Source organism: Ceratotherium simum, chromosome 29, assembly GCF_057802395.1.
Source record: "Ceratotherium simum simum isolate JZ-2026a chromosome 29, ASM5780239v1, whole genome shotgun sequence".
Lineage (NCBI taxonomy): Eukaryota > Metazoa > Chordata > Mammalia > Perissodactyla > Rhinocerotidae > Ceratotherium > Ceratotherium simum.
In genome coordinates, this window is record NC_141928.1 from 34,608,665 (window position 1) to 34,626,817 (window position 18,153).

Genomic DNA, 18,153 nt, shown 5'->3' on the forward strand with positions numbered 1-18,153 from the left:
GAAATTTACTTTTTTAAGGATGCAAAATTGTTCTTTCACGTAGGTTTTCTTAGCTCCAGGCTTGACTTTTGTGCTGAAGGAATAAGATTAAAAAGGAAGGCACAAACCTCATGGCTGTCATTTTCCAATCAGATAAAGGTTATAACTGGCTAACCATTTTTGTGTTACTTCTCCCAATTTCATATGTCTGATATGGGGGAAAAGGCATGGGTTTTGGGTTCAAGACCCAGCTTTGCACTTTATCTTTGGGATCTAGGGCAGCTGCTTAACCTCTCTGAAACCTAGTTTTCTCCTCTGTAAAATGGATAATAACTAAAGTCGTAAGATTGTTATGAATGTGAAATAAGAAAATATATAAATCACCTAACATGTCACCTGTACATAGTGAGTCTTCAATAAATTTTAATTCCTTAATATCTCTTACTCCTCTCTTTTGAGGCTTACAACTGGGGTAAAATTATTTCCACGAAATACTAGTTATTATAATTTAACTGCTCTAACAGCTTGTAACATACTTTAAACCTTATTCTCAAAAGAATGGTGCCTAGTTTTTCTTGGGCTTAAATATAAAGTTCACTGCATTTTTTTATTTACCCCAGAATACTGAGAGAACTGGCAGTTAAGAATTCACAGCTATTATCAGTGATCTTTGATAAGACATGGAAGATAGGAGGGGTTCCAGAAAACTTGGAATGAGCAAATATTCCAAATTTCTAAAAGGAAGAACAAAATATGTACCCCAACCCCCGCCCCACCAAATGACAGAGTAGCCAGCTTGATATCAATCCCTGGAAAAATTCTAAAAATGTGACTATACTTATGGTTTGTAAGTGTTTAGAAAAGAAAGCAGTGATTGTTAGGAACTAGTGTAGACTCACTAGGGCCAGGACATTCCCTTTTTTTTTTCTTTTAAATGACTGTAAGTCCTGTGGATAACATTAATACACAAAATTAGTGTATTTTGATGCAGCAAAGCATCTAACAGAGTTCTCATGATATCCTTGTGGATAAAATACTTAGAGAAATGTGGTCTGGATTTTCTATCTATCTACTATCCTTATCTTTGTTCTAAAAAAATTTTTAGTGGCTTTAACAATACATAAAATTCAATAAGAAGAGGCCAAAAAAGAAAAAAAAAAGAAGTGAGGAAATTAGGGTAAAGGAAAAACAAGGTTAGGGAGAATAAGACAAAACCAAGAGTGTGTGGTTGGTCCACGAGTATGCTGTGAGTTTCTGTTGTTCCACACTCTGTACACTTTCTAGAGGTGGTTTACACATTTTGGTGTGGGCTCCTAGCAGTCCAAGCAAAGAGGAAACATCATAAATAAAAATGTCTATAAGAAAAAAAAAACAGTCCTGAGAGCAGAGAAACTTCTGTGGGTTCCTGTAAAGAGGACATATGTCATATAGTAATCCATCTGCGCAGTGTATCCATACATGAAATGCACTGGTGAGTTTCAAGGGCTGCTTCTGGTGAAACACCTTTGTGTAAGCTGAAGTGCTATTGTGTAAAAAAAATTCTATGGGCAGTCGGGGGTTAGAGGTCTTGAGATGCCATCAAGATACGCAATTCTCTGGTAATTAGGGGAACGCTTTTACCATGAGCTCTAGTTTGATAGCTGATTTAGAAAACTTCTCCAAAGATCATTGATTAAAGGACTGATATCTCTACTACTCTGCTCTATCCTTGGATACCAAGAACTGTCTTCAAAGATGAAGCCATTGAAGACATTCCTCACATTTTTAGAGAATGAGAATTTGGGAGGGACAGTGGATACAATATTAAATGCTCTTAAAACCTAAAATGTCGGGTTAAAGCCTACAAGGTAAAATTTGGTAGCTATAAATATATAAAATAGTGGATTTAGGTTAAAAGCAAATCTTTGAATTATAGAACCGGGGGCACCCTGAGAGCAAAGCAGACTGTTTGGAAAGGACCCCAGAAACTTCTGTGACTGCAAACTCAGATGGGCCGATAGTGTGACATGGCTTCCAAGAAAGCTAAGGTTGCATCTATTGAAGCATTGTGCCCACAGAGTCCCATCATACTCTGCCCTGGCCAGATCACGTCTGTAGCTTTGTATTAAAGTTTTATACCATTTTCTAAGAGAGATATCCATTCAAAGGAGAGTGTCTGGGATGCTGAGCATTCTAAAGGAAAATGTAGAGAAACTGCAAATGCTTATCCTAGAAATGAGAAGACAAAACAAAGTAAAATCTGTTTTATTTGAAGAGGTATTATGTAGGTAAGAGAATAATTTCTTCCTGGATTAATCTAGAAGGAAATATGAAAAACTGATGATTGATTATGTCCGAAAAATCAAAATGGTCTTTCTTATGAGTAGTGAGCTTCCCATCGCTGGTAGAACCTAAGGAGAGTCTGGATAGTTGCCAGAAGTGTTATAGAAGTTAGTTTGATGAGAATGAGAGATTATTCTAGGTGACCTCCAAGTTCCCTTCCACTTCTAAGATCTTATGTCTTTATCTGAAATGGCAGAAATTCAACAGTTAAAAAAAAATCCATAAGGGGCCAGCCCGGTGGCGCAAGCGGTTAAGTGCGTGCACTCCGCTGTGGAGGCCCGGGGTTCACTGGTTTGGAACCCCGGGCGCGCACCGATGCACTGCTTGGCAAGCCATGCTGTGGCGGCGTCCCATATAAAGTGGAGGAAGATGAGGCACGGATGTTTGCCCAGGGCCAGTCTTTCTCAGCAAAAAAAGAGGAGGATTGGCAGATGTTAGCTCAGGGCCTATCTTCCTCACTAAAAAAAAAAAAAAAAAATCCACAAGTTATTTAAAGAAGAAAATCAATCTAGTCTCAGACTATTGTTAGTGCCTCAGAAGATCTGCCACCAAATGACTAAGTTAAAATGACACAAGCAGAAGATGATGAATCATGCTGCTCTTCCTAATGGTCTCTAATGTGCAAAGCCCAAGATTGCAGCTGCCACTTGGAGTGACTACGTGGGGAGGGAGAACTAAATTATGGTAGGTATAGCACTGTAATGTTCCCAGTTGGTGGCTTGTGTGTATGTGATTACCTAGTATTCTTTACCAGCTGTTTTTTAACATTAGTCATGCTGATTTAAAACAACCACCCTCTTTTCATTTATCTCAATAAACACTGTTCTTTTCGGAGGAGTAAGACATTTCATTTAAAAGTGGAAGCTTTTCTTAGTTCTCAAGTGCACAATATGTGTTTGTGTATACATGTACTCCTCAGGGTCACTGTGCATCTCAGGTGAGGTTCCACCCTCTCTTCTTATTCTTGGTCGCCCCAGGTCACTGAGGTTGGCAGGGTCATGGGAGTGGGGAAATTCAGTCTCTTCTTCTTGGGCCAGAATAAAGGAAGGCTTTAATGGGTAGATAAGCTTTTGGAAAGGGGTCCATGGAAGATGAACAACTTCAGGACAGATGGTCCCCAACTATCTCTCCCCTTCCCAGTGTGAGAGGACTTAGATGGGTGGGTTTTCTTTCATGATGCTCCTGGGACTTGAATGAGGCAAAAGCCTGAGGTGTGCTGGATTGATGACAGGAATATGATTGTACCAAGTCTGGAATGGGGATTGGGTCACCAAAGGTAAACAGGGTCAGGGGCTGGAAAGAACCCTGGAGCAGTTTAATCAGGAGTGGAGCGGGGAGGAGACCCTGAAAGCCTGCATCCAGGGTCTAAAGCCAGAATAAGAGCCAAAGGGGGGTCTAGGTATTAGAAGCTATAAAAAAAATCAGATGCAGGCTGTCCACAGATTCCACTAAAAGGGTTGTTGATTTCACAGGCTAGCTTTATTATGTCTCACTCATAAGACACTTACAACCTGTTAGTGAGAATATAAGTTGGTACAACCTTTATGGAGGCCAATCTGGAAATATATATTAAAAGTCTTTTAAAAATGTGTACCATCTTTAATCTAGTAATTCTACTTATAGAAATGTATTCTAAGGAAATACTTAAATCTGCAAAGAAGCAGTTATAAGTTCATTAAAGCATTATTTAAAATAGCCAAGAGATGTAAAAATATAAATGTCCAGAAATAGGAAGTTGTTTAAATAAAAAAGTAACTTTATATTCATATAACGGAATATTATGTGATCACTGAAATTACATGATAGTAGAATATTGTTGGAAATGGCTTTAATTGGAATTAATGAGTTGTTCTGAAGTCTCTGTTAAGTGGTAGGGTTCAAATCTGCTCTGGTCAATATTTCTTTTATTCTCCAGAATCAGACATGTTACAGTCCTGTATCATCTTGTATATCTCAGGGTCACCAAGCTGATAACGTGTAATTTCCTTTTTCTTAGAACATTCCACTTACACCTTTTCTGGAGTTTGCATCAAGGCTTTATGCATGTTGGTATTTGTCTGATGTTTTTTTCCCCCTTCCTGGTTCTGCCGCGTGGGCTCTGACCTCTAAATATTGGCATGCCCTCATGTTTCAGTTCTTGGACCTATTTGGTGTACACTTACTACCTTGGTAATCTCTTCTAGTCTATGGCTCTGGATACCATCTATGTGCTGATAGCTCCCAAATTTCTAACTTGGACCTCTCCGCAAGACTCAGACTAACATGTCCAACTACTCATTTAACATCTCCACTTGGGTGGCTAATCAACTCAAATGTCCAAAGCTGAATTCCTAATTACTGCCACTGCAAACCTGCTCTTTCCACAGTGCTCCCCTTGTAAATAAACGATAACTCTATTCTTTCAGTTTCCAGATACAAAAACTTTGGTGACATTGTTGACTCTCCTCTTTTTCTCACAACGCACGTCAAAATTGTCACCATATCCTGAGGCTATATCTTCAAAATCTGTGGAGAATTTGACTGTCTCTTCACGTCTGTACTGCTGCCCTCTGGTCCAAGCCACTATCTCTGGGATTGTTCTCACCTCTATTTGGGGTTCCTGCCTCCACCCTTGCCCTCTACAGTCTATTCTCAACAAAGTCATCCTCCAAAGTCATGTCATGTCACTCTTCTGCTCAACACTCACCAATAGTTTCCAGCTCCCTCAGAGAAAAATTCAAGACGTCCCGTGTTATACAAGGCCCCGTGTGATCTATCCTCCAACTACCTCTTCTGACCGCATCTTCTGTCACTTTTCTCCTCACCATGTTCCACCCACACTGGCCTCCATACTGTTTCTAGAACATGCCTAAGTACATTCCCACCTCAAGGCCACTGTCTGGAATGCTCTTCCCCTCCTACTTTCATGGTTCACTCCCTCCCCTACATCAGGCCTTTGCTTTAAAGCCACCTTTTAGGCCAAGGATTTTCCTGACCATACTATTTAAAATCACAGTCCCCTTCCTCTTCATGTCACTACTCACCCCCCTTGCTTGCTCTCTTTCCCTCCTTAGTAGCTGTCACCCTCTAATACACTTAATTCCTTTTTATTGTCTATTTCTTCCAGCAAGAATAAAAGCTCCACCAGGACAGAGATTTTTTCTGTTTTGTTCACTACTTTATCCTGAACGTTGAGAATAGTACCTGGTACATAGTAGATACTCAGTAAATATCTGTTGATGAATAAACCCACGGATGCTGTATCTCAGGAAATACCAAGGCATTACCTTTGGTGCTAAGGTGATGAATAAAGCTCAGAGTCATTTGGAAACTTTGAAGTGCTCATGGGATGAATGACTGCTGTAATATCGTAAGATGCCCAGAGGTAACAAGGGAAAAGGAAGATGAGACCTCTGTGGCTCAATTAGGATGATGGGTGTTCCTTCACTCTCTTCGGATTATTTTTCTGTCACTTGACATGGGATGTAGCTTGTCATGATGATGGAGAGAAGGGTGCTGAAACTGGGAGAGGATGGTGAAATATTATAATTGGAGATGTTTAAAATATCCCTCTTTAAAGCTAGGTGGGAGATGTTCATGAGGAAGACATTATCTCATCATTTAAGTCTTCTAAGACTATGTGTATCCTGCCAGTTTCTATGTTATTTACATTCCCATTACTTCAAGGCTGTTATAGGGGCTATCTGTAGGGGATTTCTGATTCTGACAGAAAATATAAATCAACAGGGGAATATATTAACCATATATTTAAGTTTAAAAGAAGATTATAAAATACTATAAAGATAATAATCATGTTTAGTTAGGAAAAAATCTATGCTTTTTATCATCTAGCTATCTAAAGATACATGTGCCAAGGATATATCCCAAGTCCTAACAGTGAATATCTCTGGGTGTTAGGACTGTATTTTTATTTATTTTCCTTTTGCTCACCTAAATTTCTAATTTTTAATTTTCTACAGTAAATATATTGTCCTTTTATAATAAAAAATAAATTGTGAACATGGTTGTGGAGTTATTAGGCTGCCTGAGGGTATGGGTAGATTTTAGGCAATGATCATGGAGTCTCAATGTTGGAAATGACTTTTAGGTTATAAGGCCAACTTCTGCAATATCCTTGCCAAGTGGTTTTCTACTTGTGCACCTCTGATGGCAGAGAGCCTTCTGAGTCAGCCCAGACCATATGCCTGCCTATGACTTCTGCACAATGGAGCTTCTACCCTTTGGAGTCATAGATTCTGGAGTTTTGCAATAGCCTCCTACTCTGTCTACTTCCACACTTGTGTCTTTATAATCTAGTCTCAACAAAGTGATCCTCCAAAAACCCTAGTCATATCATTTCATTCTCCTGCTCAAAATCCACTTTCCAGCTCCTTCAGAGAAAAGTCAAGGACTTTCTATGACTTACAAGGCCCTATGTCATCTAATCCATCTCCTATGTGAAAACCAACTCCCTTAATAATTGCTTTGTTTTTGAGACCCATAACCTTCCTGGGTGTTTCATTTGGACATTATTATCCTTTTAATTTTCTTTTGTAGTGTTTGTCTTTGGAGCTGGACACAGTGTTCCTAGAATTACTGAACACCCCAGAGCAGAGCACGATGTTTCCCTTCCTTGTTCTGGCTACTTTACTTGATTCAGCCCAAGTTTGAATTATCCTGTTTAGATGACTTGTCAAGAGTGCAAAGAAAGATTGATCTTGTTCTAGTTTCTGACTTATATATTGTTTATGGCTATGGGAATTTTCTAGTTCTCTCTCTCTCACACTCACACACACACCTATATATAGTTTCAGTCTACTGTAAGGGAAAAAAAGGGGAGAAAGATAGCTTAAAGAGGATTTGATACTAGGGACTGAAACTTAGGAAAAGATCAAGGCTCTCCTGGTGCTAGAAGTGTCACCAATATAAATAAAATGTATTCTGGTTCTTTGAATTTTTAAAAGCTATATTCTATCTTTAATTTAATGAGATTAAATTGTCTTCTGGGGAAGGAGTACAATGGCGGGCACTGTTGGTGTAGAAGGAAAGCAAAGAATATAAGAGGAATTGAAGATATGGATTTCTTTCTCATAAAACACATTGTCTACTTGGGGATAGCGTACATGCCTGAAACAGATAAAGTAAAGCATCCTGAGAGCAGACACAATGTACCATAAAATGAACCATAGACACAGGGCTTCAGAGGACTGGTAAATTAAGGGGCGACGAGAGTGCACTGGTGTTCATATTCCACTCAGTCAATACTTTTTGAATACCTACTCTCTGCAAATGACTGTGCTGAGTTCTACGGAAATACACAAAAAGAATAAAACATTGACCTTACCTTCTATGGCTGTGGTTCAGTGGAATGCAGGATTAAGCAGTTGTAGGAGTTTTTAAAGACTTGGGCAAATGTTCACGATAATGTTAAACTTAAAAAAATGGCATACAAAATTACATATTCGGTATGATTTCAACTGTGTAAAAAGTTCCCAGAAGATTAAAAGAAGATATGCTGAAATGTTAAAAAATATTAATCACGCTAGTGTTGAATTATAGTGATCACCCCCCCACCCCCCACCCCTGCCCCACCAGGCCCAACTTCTTTATACTTTTATGTACTTATCAATTTTCTATCATAAAATGCATCATTATGTTTTATGATCATTAAAAAAATAAAATTAATTCCACCCATTTTACTGACATTCTTGTCTTGCAGGATAATAAAGACTTTATCCCAAATCCTGAGTTATTTCTTAGTCATTATTCTTATTGTCATAGCTTTTGACCACCCATTCTTTCTTAACACAGACTAGACTTCTATGGATTTGTACTTTTCTAGTTCTTTCACATCTTGTATTTCTCTCTCTGTCTCCCTAGCCCCCAAATTTGTGTTTCTAAAGCTTTGCCCCTATTAGCCCTTACCTCTCTTTGGGACTACTCTGTGCATAGGCTAAGGAGTCTCAAGTGTACTGTCTGTGTCCTTGGCAGCATTTCCAGTTCCTGAATCATGATACTCAAGTCCTAGCCTCTCTAAGGAGAATCGGGAGCCAACGTGCTCCTCTGTAACACATGTGCTCATCAGATCATTTTCAAAAATAATATGAGGCACTGGGGCAAAGAGGTGGGACTGGGTCTTAACTTATCTGAACCTCTGTTTCTTCATTTGTAAAATTGCACCTAGGATTATTATGACGCTTCAAAGAGTTAAAATATGTAAAGTGCCCAGGATGGTGCCCACATGCAACAGCTGCTCCAAGAATGTTCTTTCCCTTCTTTTCCCCTTCCTCCATTTCTACCATCTGCCTGAATACAAGCATGACGATCTTCAGGGCATATTGTCTGCAGTTCTTATTATGTACATCTATTAAAAATCCAGTTAATCTATTTTGGTTGCCATCAAAGCAAAGGATTGCCATCAAAATGTCTATTTATGCAAACAGAATGGAGTACTTTATTGATCCACCAATTAGTAGTGTTCTACTATTTTGGTCTAGTCTCAGTTTTTGGGAGTTGCTTCTGCAGTTAGCTAATGTCAGTGGAGAAACAGATAAAATAAACGTATTGTGTGGGATTAAAACAGTGGTAAAGAGGATTACTGAAATCATGTAGTCTCATTTTTATGGTTTTCCTAATGCCTGTTTTAGCTGTTTTTCTACCATTCATAAAGTTTGAGGACAGTAGTGTCCTAGGAATCTGCTCCAACAGTATACACTAGAGTACTAAAAATAATTATGATTTATCTTGCCGGAGGATACTTTTCTCTTTCCACCTTGATGCCTCTTGGCATTGAAGTGAGAGGCAGTGTGGTATAGTGGGGAGTGTTTTGGACTTAGAATCAGACTAGCTGGATTTGCGTTCAGGCTCCAAGAGTGGGAAATATCAGGGCTTTGTGGGGCTAGTGTGAGGATTAAAGCAGTAGCATCTATGAAATTATTACTTTTTTAAATGCTAGGATTGTAAGTTATTATTATTTCTTCGGCTAGTGCACAAATCATCCAGAAATGTCTGTCTCTAGCCTTCTTGATGTAATTAAATATTTTGTTTTCCACCATGCTTGCCCTTTAAGCAATAGCAACAAAAGAAAAAGAAATAGTTATCTTTAAAAAAAAATTAGCAGCCAAAGAGCCTCAGCTACTATATCTTTTGTCACTTAGCTAGTACGTGACTTAGAGTGGATGCTCAATAAATGTTTATTGAATGAGTAATGAATGAAAGAAATTTATCCCATTGTGATAGGAATAAAGTCATGGTGACTTTTTAACATAGAGACAACCAAAATTCACTGACTATCCTTGAAAGGAACTGTGAAGCTGTGGTTAAGTAGGGCTGGAGCTCTCTGAACACTGTGTGCAATACATACTATTAGGTTTCACGTTGGTTTCTAACGATTAGTTTCAACTAATCTGAATTTTTTAATTAACGAACTTCAACATTTGTTGAGTACTTTGTAGTTCATGAAGCACTTTCATTTCAATATCTCCTTTAACATTATAGAGTTGTACTAATCCTTCATTAAAGAGGAGGAAATAAAATTTAAAGAAATTAAGAAACGCGTTTAATGTAACATGGAAGGTAAGAGGCAGAATCTGGCTGAGAACTCATGTCCTGTGGGTCCAAGCCCAGGGCACTATGGCCTAGGACTCCTTCTGCCACAGCTGCTGCTAATGTGATACTTGAGTGCTTGGCCTCCGAGTTTCTCCAGGGCCTAGGATGAGACACTGGGAGGCAATTTGGTTTTGGAGGTGCGGAGGGGGAAGCTGGCTGTTCTACAATTGCTTGCTGAGCCATCTGCTCTCTCTTCCTCTTCAGAAATGATGAATTTGTTACTGTGGGCTGCTTTTGCCGAATACTTGGATTATGTCACTTTCCCTGTATGTCACAAGTGGGGCATTTGGTGACATGCAACTCAGCCTACATTCGTTTCCCTACGTAATGTGATAGGTACACGCACATTAGCTTTCATCTCAATGTCTGAACAATTTTAATGCCATTTAGACAAGAGTCACATGTCTGGAACAATAGGAGCCCTCACATTTCCAACTTCCCTTTTTGTATAATGCTAATAGAAACTGGAGGGAAAAAAAATCAAACACACCCATGCGAACGCACATACAGACCACAAAAAGAAACTGAAGGAAACTATTGATTAGGTAGCACACTGGTCCACCATGCCACTTAGTTTTGTATCAGTAGCAGCAATGGTGTGTGGAGGGTTATCTGTTATTTTACAACTTAGTATCCAAACCTATTCATGTTTAGTAATAATTATTGACGATGATCCTGGAACAATTTGTAAGTGAGCCAGTGGTTGAAAGGCCTATGTGTGGGTGGGAGAATTAATTTGTATCACTGTGGGAATATTTGGTAGGATGATTAAGAATCAAGAAACTTGGGTTGGTGCTGCTGCTAATTTGCTTTATGACCTTGGGGAAGTAATTTCACCTCTTCCGACCTCAGTTATCCCATCTATAGAATGATGAGTGCAAAAGATTTCTAAAAGTTTTAATTCTGTGGCTTTATGATCACATGATTTTGTGAAGTATAGAATTTAGGGATGACGTGCATGGGATGGGATGTATTTTCAGGGAATAGGGAAATGGCTCCAAACATTCTGTTTTTCTATTTGTGAGTAGAGGGAAGAATTATAGGAGGGTTGTCACGCTGTGAGCTTATCTCTACTCTATCTGAAGATAGAGTGTGGAGTTTATTGTTTGGATGTAAATCCTATGTGAGGCAACATTTTGGCCACAAAAGACTGGAAAAATTCCATTTCTGAGAATGTGTTTTGTGCCTTCATGGTTTATTAGGGTACTCAGAATCCCTGAAAACTTGATGGGTGGTAGTTTATCTCAGATTGGATTTATTCATCAATTATTTCTTCATTCTTCAAATATTCAGTGAGTGCTTACCACGTGCCAACCACTGTGCTAGATGCTGGGGTTTCAAGAGTACATTTAATTCATTATCTGACCTTAAGGGAGAAACTGTGTGGGGAGGGGTATATGGGAACTCTCCAAACTTTCTGTGCAATTTTTCTGTAAACCTAAAACTGCTCTAAAAAAGTCTATTACAAAAATGATGGAGAATTATCAAAAGGACACAGATACCAGCTTGAAGGGACTCCCGTTCTGGGATAATTTGAACATCAAAATAATGATTTTGATTGATTATAATCCATTGAATAAGATAGAAATCCATGAGCCCGTACTATTAAATAAATAAATGAATAAATAAATGAACAGGTGGAGATTGAAAAGCTCTCCCTTATATGCCAAGTAATAAACGTAGAAAGAATTATGTAATTAAAATATCGCTATTTGGCAATTATCAAAAAGAAGGGAAATAGAAACTCTTGTGCACTACTGGTTGGAATTTACTCTTGTCAGCTGTTCTGTAAAGCAATATAACAGAGTTTAGTGTGCATATCCTAGTCCTGAATATAAATTCCTACAAAGGAAAAAAGGGATGATGTACAAGTATGTAGTAGAAAGTTGAAGGTAAACTTGACTTTCTTCCTGCAGAGAGTGGATAAATGAGATATACTGGATGGATATCATGGAATACTATGCAGTAATAAACTTGAATATATTCAGCATAGATATAGATTTTATACACACACACACACACACACACACACACAATACATTGTGTTGAATGAGAAGCTGCAAAACTGTTTTCCAAAGTGGTTGTACCATTTGACATTCCAATCAGCAGAGTATGTAAGAGTTCCAGTTCCTCCACATCCTCACTACCACTTGATATGGTGGAGTTGATTTAATTTTAGCCATTCTAATAGGTCAAGAATTATATCTCATTGTGGTTTTGATTAGCATTTCTCTAATGACTAAATATGTTGAGCATCTTTTTATGTGTTTATTTTCCCTCTACGTATCTTCTTTAATTGTTTAAATCTTTTGCCCATTTTTTAATTGGGTTGTTTATTTTCTTATTATTTAATTTTGAGTGTTCTTTTATATATTCTAGGTTCAAGTCCTTTATCATATATTGTATTTGTATAAATACTTGTATTTAAGTATCCTGTATATACTTGTATTTATGTGCTTGTATTTCTGTATACTTGTGTTTATGATCTAAATACCAGTACTTTGCAAGTATATTTTTGTAGTCTGTGATTTGTCTTTTCATTCTCTTAACAATGCCTTTCAAGGAAGTTTTAAATTTTGATGAAGTCTAAATTACCATTTTTTCTTTTATGGATTGTCCTATATAAGAAATTTTCATCTGACCCAAGGTCATAAAGACTGTCTCCTATCTTTTCTTCTCTAAGTTTTATAGTTTTAGGTTTTACAATTATGTCTATGATCCATTTTGAGTTAATTTTTGTATATGGTGCAAAGTATAGATCAAAGATCCTTTTTAAAATATAGATATCTGATTGTTTTAGCACCATTGGCTGAAGAGTGATCTTTTCTCCAGTGAATGCCTTTGCATCTAATTTGTTAAAAATTAGTTGCCCATGTATGTATGGGTCCATTTCTGAACTCTCTGCTCTGTTCCGTTGATCTATTCTCTATCTTTTCACCATTAAAATACTGTCTTGATTGCTGTAACTTTATAATAAGCCTTTAAATCAGGCAGTGTTAATCCTCAAATTTGTTCTTCTTTTAAAATTTGCTTTGGGTATTCTAGATCCCTTTGCATTTTATATGAATTTTAGAATTGTGTTGTCAATATCTATAAAAAGTATACTAGAATTTTTATTGGGATAGTGTGAAATCTATAGATCAATTTAGGAAGAGTTGACATCTTAACAATATTGAGTCTTCCAACTTATGAACAAGGTATACCTCTCCATTTATTTAGGCTTTCTTTAATTTCTCTCAGCAATGTTTTGTACAAGTATTGCTCCTATTTTTTCAGATTTGTCCCTAGTAAGAAATCCTTTATTTTCATGTGGTAAAATCCATGGGTACACATATTTTTTACCTTATGGTTTGTGCATCTTGGATCTTTTTTAAGAAAGCTTTTCATGTCCCTATGTCACAAAGATATTGCCATATTCTTTTCTGTTAGCTTTATGGTTTTACCTTATACAGAAAAGTCTTTAATCCATCTTGAGTTCACCTTTGATTATGGTGTAAGGTAAGGGGTCCAACTTTATTTCTATCCATACAGTGAGCCAGTTGTTCCAATACCATCTAGACAATTATTTTCCCCTGATTTTAAAATGCACTTTTATCCTGTATCAGATTTCCATTCATGCATGGGTTTATTTACGAGCTCTCCATTTGGTTCCATTGACCTATTTGACCTTCACCAGTACCATACAGTTTTAATTCCAGTAGCTTTTTTAGTATGTCATAATATCTGGTGGAAATCACTCCCACCTTTCTCTTCTTCAAAGTTTTACATGCTATTTGGGCACTTTTATAACTCCATGTAAAGTTTGGATTATTTGTTTAAATGTTTAAAAAAAGCTGAAATTTTCTTTGTGATTGCATTGACTTTGTAGATTAAGTGGGAAGAATTGACTAAGTTAATCACCTCTCCATGAACCTGGTATGGCACTCCATTTACTCAAATCTTCTTTGATGTCTTTTATGGGGTTTCCTTTGTTCTTTGTTAGGTTTACTGCTAGATACCTCTTAGCCTTTTTTTTTGCAACTATGTATTGGAATGCTATTGATTTTTGTAGGATGGTCTTGTTTCTGACAACCTTGCTGAGTTCTCTTTTTAGTTCTATTTATCTATTTTATTCTATTGTAGTCAGAGAACATTCGTCGTATTATTTCAATAATTTTACATTTATTGAAGGTTTTTTTAATGGCCTCACATATGGTCTATCCTGGAGAATGTTCAATATGTACTCAAGAAGAATGTACATTCTGCTGTTGTTGGGTGGAGCATTCTGTTGCTGTCTATTAGGTCTGGTTGGTTGATTGTGCTGTTCAAGTCTTCTCTTTCCTTTGTGATCTTATATCTAGTTGTTGTATCCATTATTGAAAGTGAAGCACTGGCTTCTCCAACTAATGTTGTTGAATTGTCTATTTCTTCCTTCTTTTTTGTCAGTTATTGCTTCATGTATTTTATTGTTAGGTTCATGTATGTCATATAATTGTCATGATGAATTGACCCTTTTCCCATTTTAAAATGTTTTCTTTGTTTCTATTAACTATTTTTGACTTAAAATCTAGTTTTTTCTGGTACTAGTATGGCCACTTGAACTCTATTTTATTAACATGACATATCACTTTCTCTCCTTGTCCTTTCAACCTATTTGTCTTTGAACCTTGGTGTGTGTCTTGTAGAGAGCATATATAGTCAGCTCATGTTTTTGTTTTTAACCATTCTGCCAATCTGTGCCTTTTGATTGGAGTATTTAATCTATTTACTGTTAATGTAATTACTCATGAGGGAGGATTAATGTAATTACTCATGAGGGAGGATTTATGTCTGCCATTTTATGTCTGCTATTTGTTTCCTATATGACTTAAGTCTTTTTTGTCTCTCTGTTGTCTTTTACTGCCTTCTTTTGTGTTAAGTTGATATTTTATAGTGTACCATTTTAATTCCTTTTACTAAATATTTTTTGAGTTATTTTCGTAGTGGTTTCCCTGGGAATTACCATCTTATAACAAGCCACTTTGGATTAATACCAACTTAATTTCAATCATATACAAATTTTTCTCATATATAATAGCTTCATTCTCCACCCCCCCTTTGTGCTATTATTATCATACACATTACATCTTTGTATACTATACGCCTACCTACACAGTTGTTAAATTACTGCTTTATGCAATTGTCTTTTAAATCAATAGGGGAATAAAAGAGTGACAAACAAAATACATTTATATTTTCTTTTATATTTACCTGTGTAGTTACCTTTACCTGTGCTCCTTGTTTCTTCTGGTGAATTCAAGTTGCAGTTTATAGCGTCCTTTCATTTAAGTATGAAGGGCTGACTCTCTTTAGTATTTCTTTTAAGGTAGGTCTGCTAGTGACCAATTCTATGTTTTTGTTTATCTGGGTGTGTCTTAATTTCTCTTTCATTTTTGAAGGATAGTTTTGCTGAATATAGAATTCTTGACAGTCATTCAGTACTTGAATATGTCATCCCAGTGCCTTCTGCCTTCCCTGGTTTCTGATGAGAAATCAGCTGTTAGTCTTATTGAGGATAATTTGAACGTGATAGATCTCTTCTCTCTTGCTGCTTTCAAGATTTTCTCTTTGTCTTTGACTTTCATTTGACATTTTGATTGTAATGTATCTTGGTGTGGATCCCTTTATCCTACTTGGAGTTCATTGAGCTTCTTGGATGTGTAGGTTATTGTTTTTGCCTGTTTCTTCAAATATTCTTTCTGGTCTTTTCTCTCCTCTCCTTCTGGGACTCTCATTATGTGTATGTTGGTATGCTTGATGGTACCCCACAGGTGTCTGAAGTTCTACTCACTTTTCTTTATTCTTTTTTCATTTGCTTTCTCAGATTAGAGAATTTCAATCAACATAATTTCAAGGTTACTAATTATTTCTTCTGCCTGCTCAAATATGCTGTTGAACCCCTGTAGTGAATTTTTCATTTCAGTTGTTTTACTTTTTAATGCCAGAATTTCTATTTGTTTTTAAAAATAATTTCTATTTCTTTATTTATATTCTCTATTTTGTGAGACGTTTTCTTATACTTTACTTTTTTTAGATATGACTTCCTTTAGTTCTTTGAACATATTCATAACAGATGATGTAAGGTGTTTGTCTAGAAAGACCAACTTCTGGGCTTCCTTGGGAAAGCTTCTATTGACTGCTTTTTTTTTTTAATTTTCTGTGTATGGATCATACTGTTTTTGCATGTATAATTATTTTTGTTTTGCATGTATAATTATTTTTGTTAAAAACTGGACACAATATAATGTGGCAACTCCAGAAATAAAATCCCTCCTCCCCCAGAGTTTGTTGTTGCTATTTGCTGTTGTTGTTGCTGCTTGCTAGCTTAGTGACTTTCCTGAACTAATTCTGTAAAGTCTGTATTCTTTGTTGTGTGTGGCCACTGAAGTCTCTGCTTAGTTAGCTTAATGTTCAGCTAATGTTTGAACAGATATTTCCTTAAATGTTTTGCCAATAATTTTCCAAACCTTTGCTGAGGAACTGTGTGTATTGGGCATAACTTCAACACCCAGGCAGGCAGTTTACAAGTCTACCTTAGCCTTCACCTCCTGCTGGCACAGAGCCTAAAGTATAGAGGTGATAAACTAGGGCCTTCTTAGTCTTTCCTGGGCATGTGCATTGCTCTGTATGTGAATGTGGCTTTCTTGATTTCCAGGAATATGTTGGAGCTTTTCACAGCCCCTTATGGACATCTCATTCCCCAGATTTTTCTTTTATGTTTTTAAGGTCAGCTTCTTGTTGGCCTCAACTCTTATCAACACTACGGGCAGCCACAATATTAAATGGTGGCCACTGATTGTTTTTAACAAGTGCTTCAGGGAAAAGGTTGTTCTCATTGAGCAAGCTTTGAATCAGGTAGTATAAAGATGAGCTTTGCAAATGGGAGTTACTAGGAAAACTGCCAGATAAGTCCAGTAGCAACAATTCTCTGGAGTTGGGGCTTTTGGGCAGCTCCAAGCATGTCAGCCCCCTCCAGTGGCTGCAAGACTGCTGGTTTCCACAGCTACCATGATTGTGAGGCTATTGGTTTTCAACTTTACCATGGAGATGGGAGAGTAGGATGGGAATAGAGCAAGGTAAAAAACCACAAAATTCAGTGTTTGTCTGAAGATGCAGCCATTTTTCCTAAGTAAATGATCCTGAGATTGTTGCAAGTCTTTGGTTAATCTCCAGAGTTCTGAAAAAGTTGATTTTGACTTTTTTTTTTTTGCTGATTTTCTTGTTGCTTTTATGGAAAAGCAGATTTTCAGAAGTCCTTACTTCATCAACCTGGGAATCAGTCTCTTCCAAATGCTTTTTAAAAATCCATTCGAACACTCATATGATTTTTTTCTTTTAGTTATTTAGTACTTTGAATTACAATGATAGAATTCCCTTGCATTCCTAGGGAAAAATCCATATGATCATGATGTATAATTTTAAAATATATTTTTGAATTTAGTTAGTTAATATTTCCACTTAAAATTTTTGCATCTATATTTGTAGAAGTCCCAGGCTAACATTTTAATTATTTTTCTATCCTTATCCAGTTTTGAAAATTTGATTATATTAGTCTTAGAAAATGAGTTAGACTGCTTTATCTCATTTTCTAAATTTTTGAAAAAACTTGTACAAGATAGAGATGATCTGTTCCTTGAAAGTTTGGCAAAATGCACCTATAAAATCAACTGGGCTGGATAATATTTGGGGGATATGTCAATTTCCTTAATGGTTTTGGTGAGATTTAAGTTTAGTTCTCATTCTTTTGTCATGCTTTACTTTTTCTGTCTCTTTTTTATTGCTATCTGATCCTCTTTCATGGAAACCTAGTTTTTGCATCTGCTAAATACCACACACACACAAAAATCTAATGATGTCTTCTGCTTCCTGCAGAAGATTATTTTCAGAAAATTGCTTTTTCTTTTAATTTTTAGGATGATGTACTTCTCCCTTTCTTCTACATTATTTTTTTTTACAGGCCTTGTGTTGTTTGTGTGTACGTGTTATTTACTCATTTTCACGTGAGAGAGTTATCCATACAGAGGTTTTTACAAAAGAGAGATTGCATGGCTTCTCCCTATACTAACAGTCTTCTATGCCAAATCCCGTCTTAGAGCTACAATTTAAAGATTTTATTTATTTATTTTTCCCCCAAAGCCCCAGTACATAGTTGTCTGTCATAGCTGCACATCCTTCTAGTTGCTGTATGTGGGATGCGGCCTCAGCATGGCTGGAGGAGTGGTGCCTCGGTGCGCACCCAGGATCCGA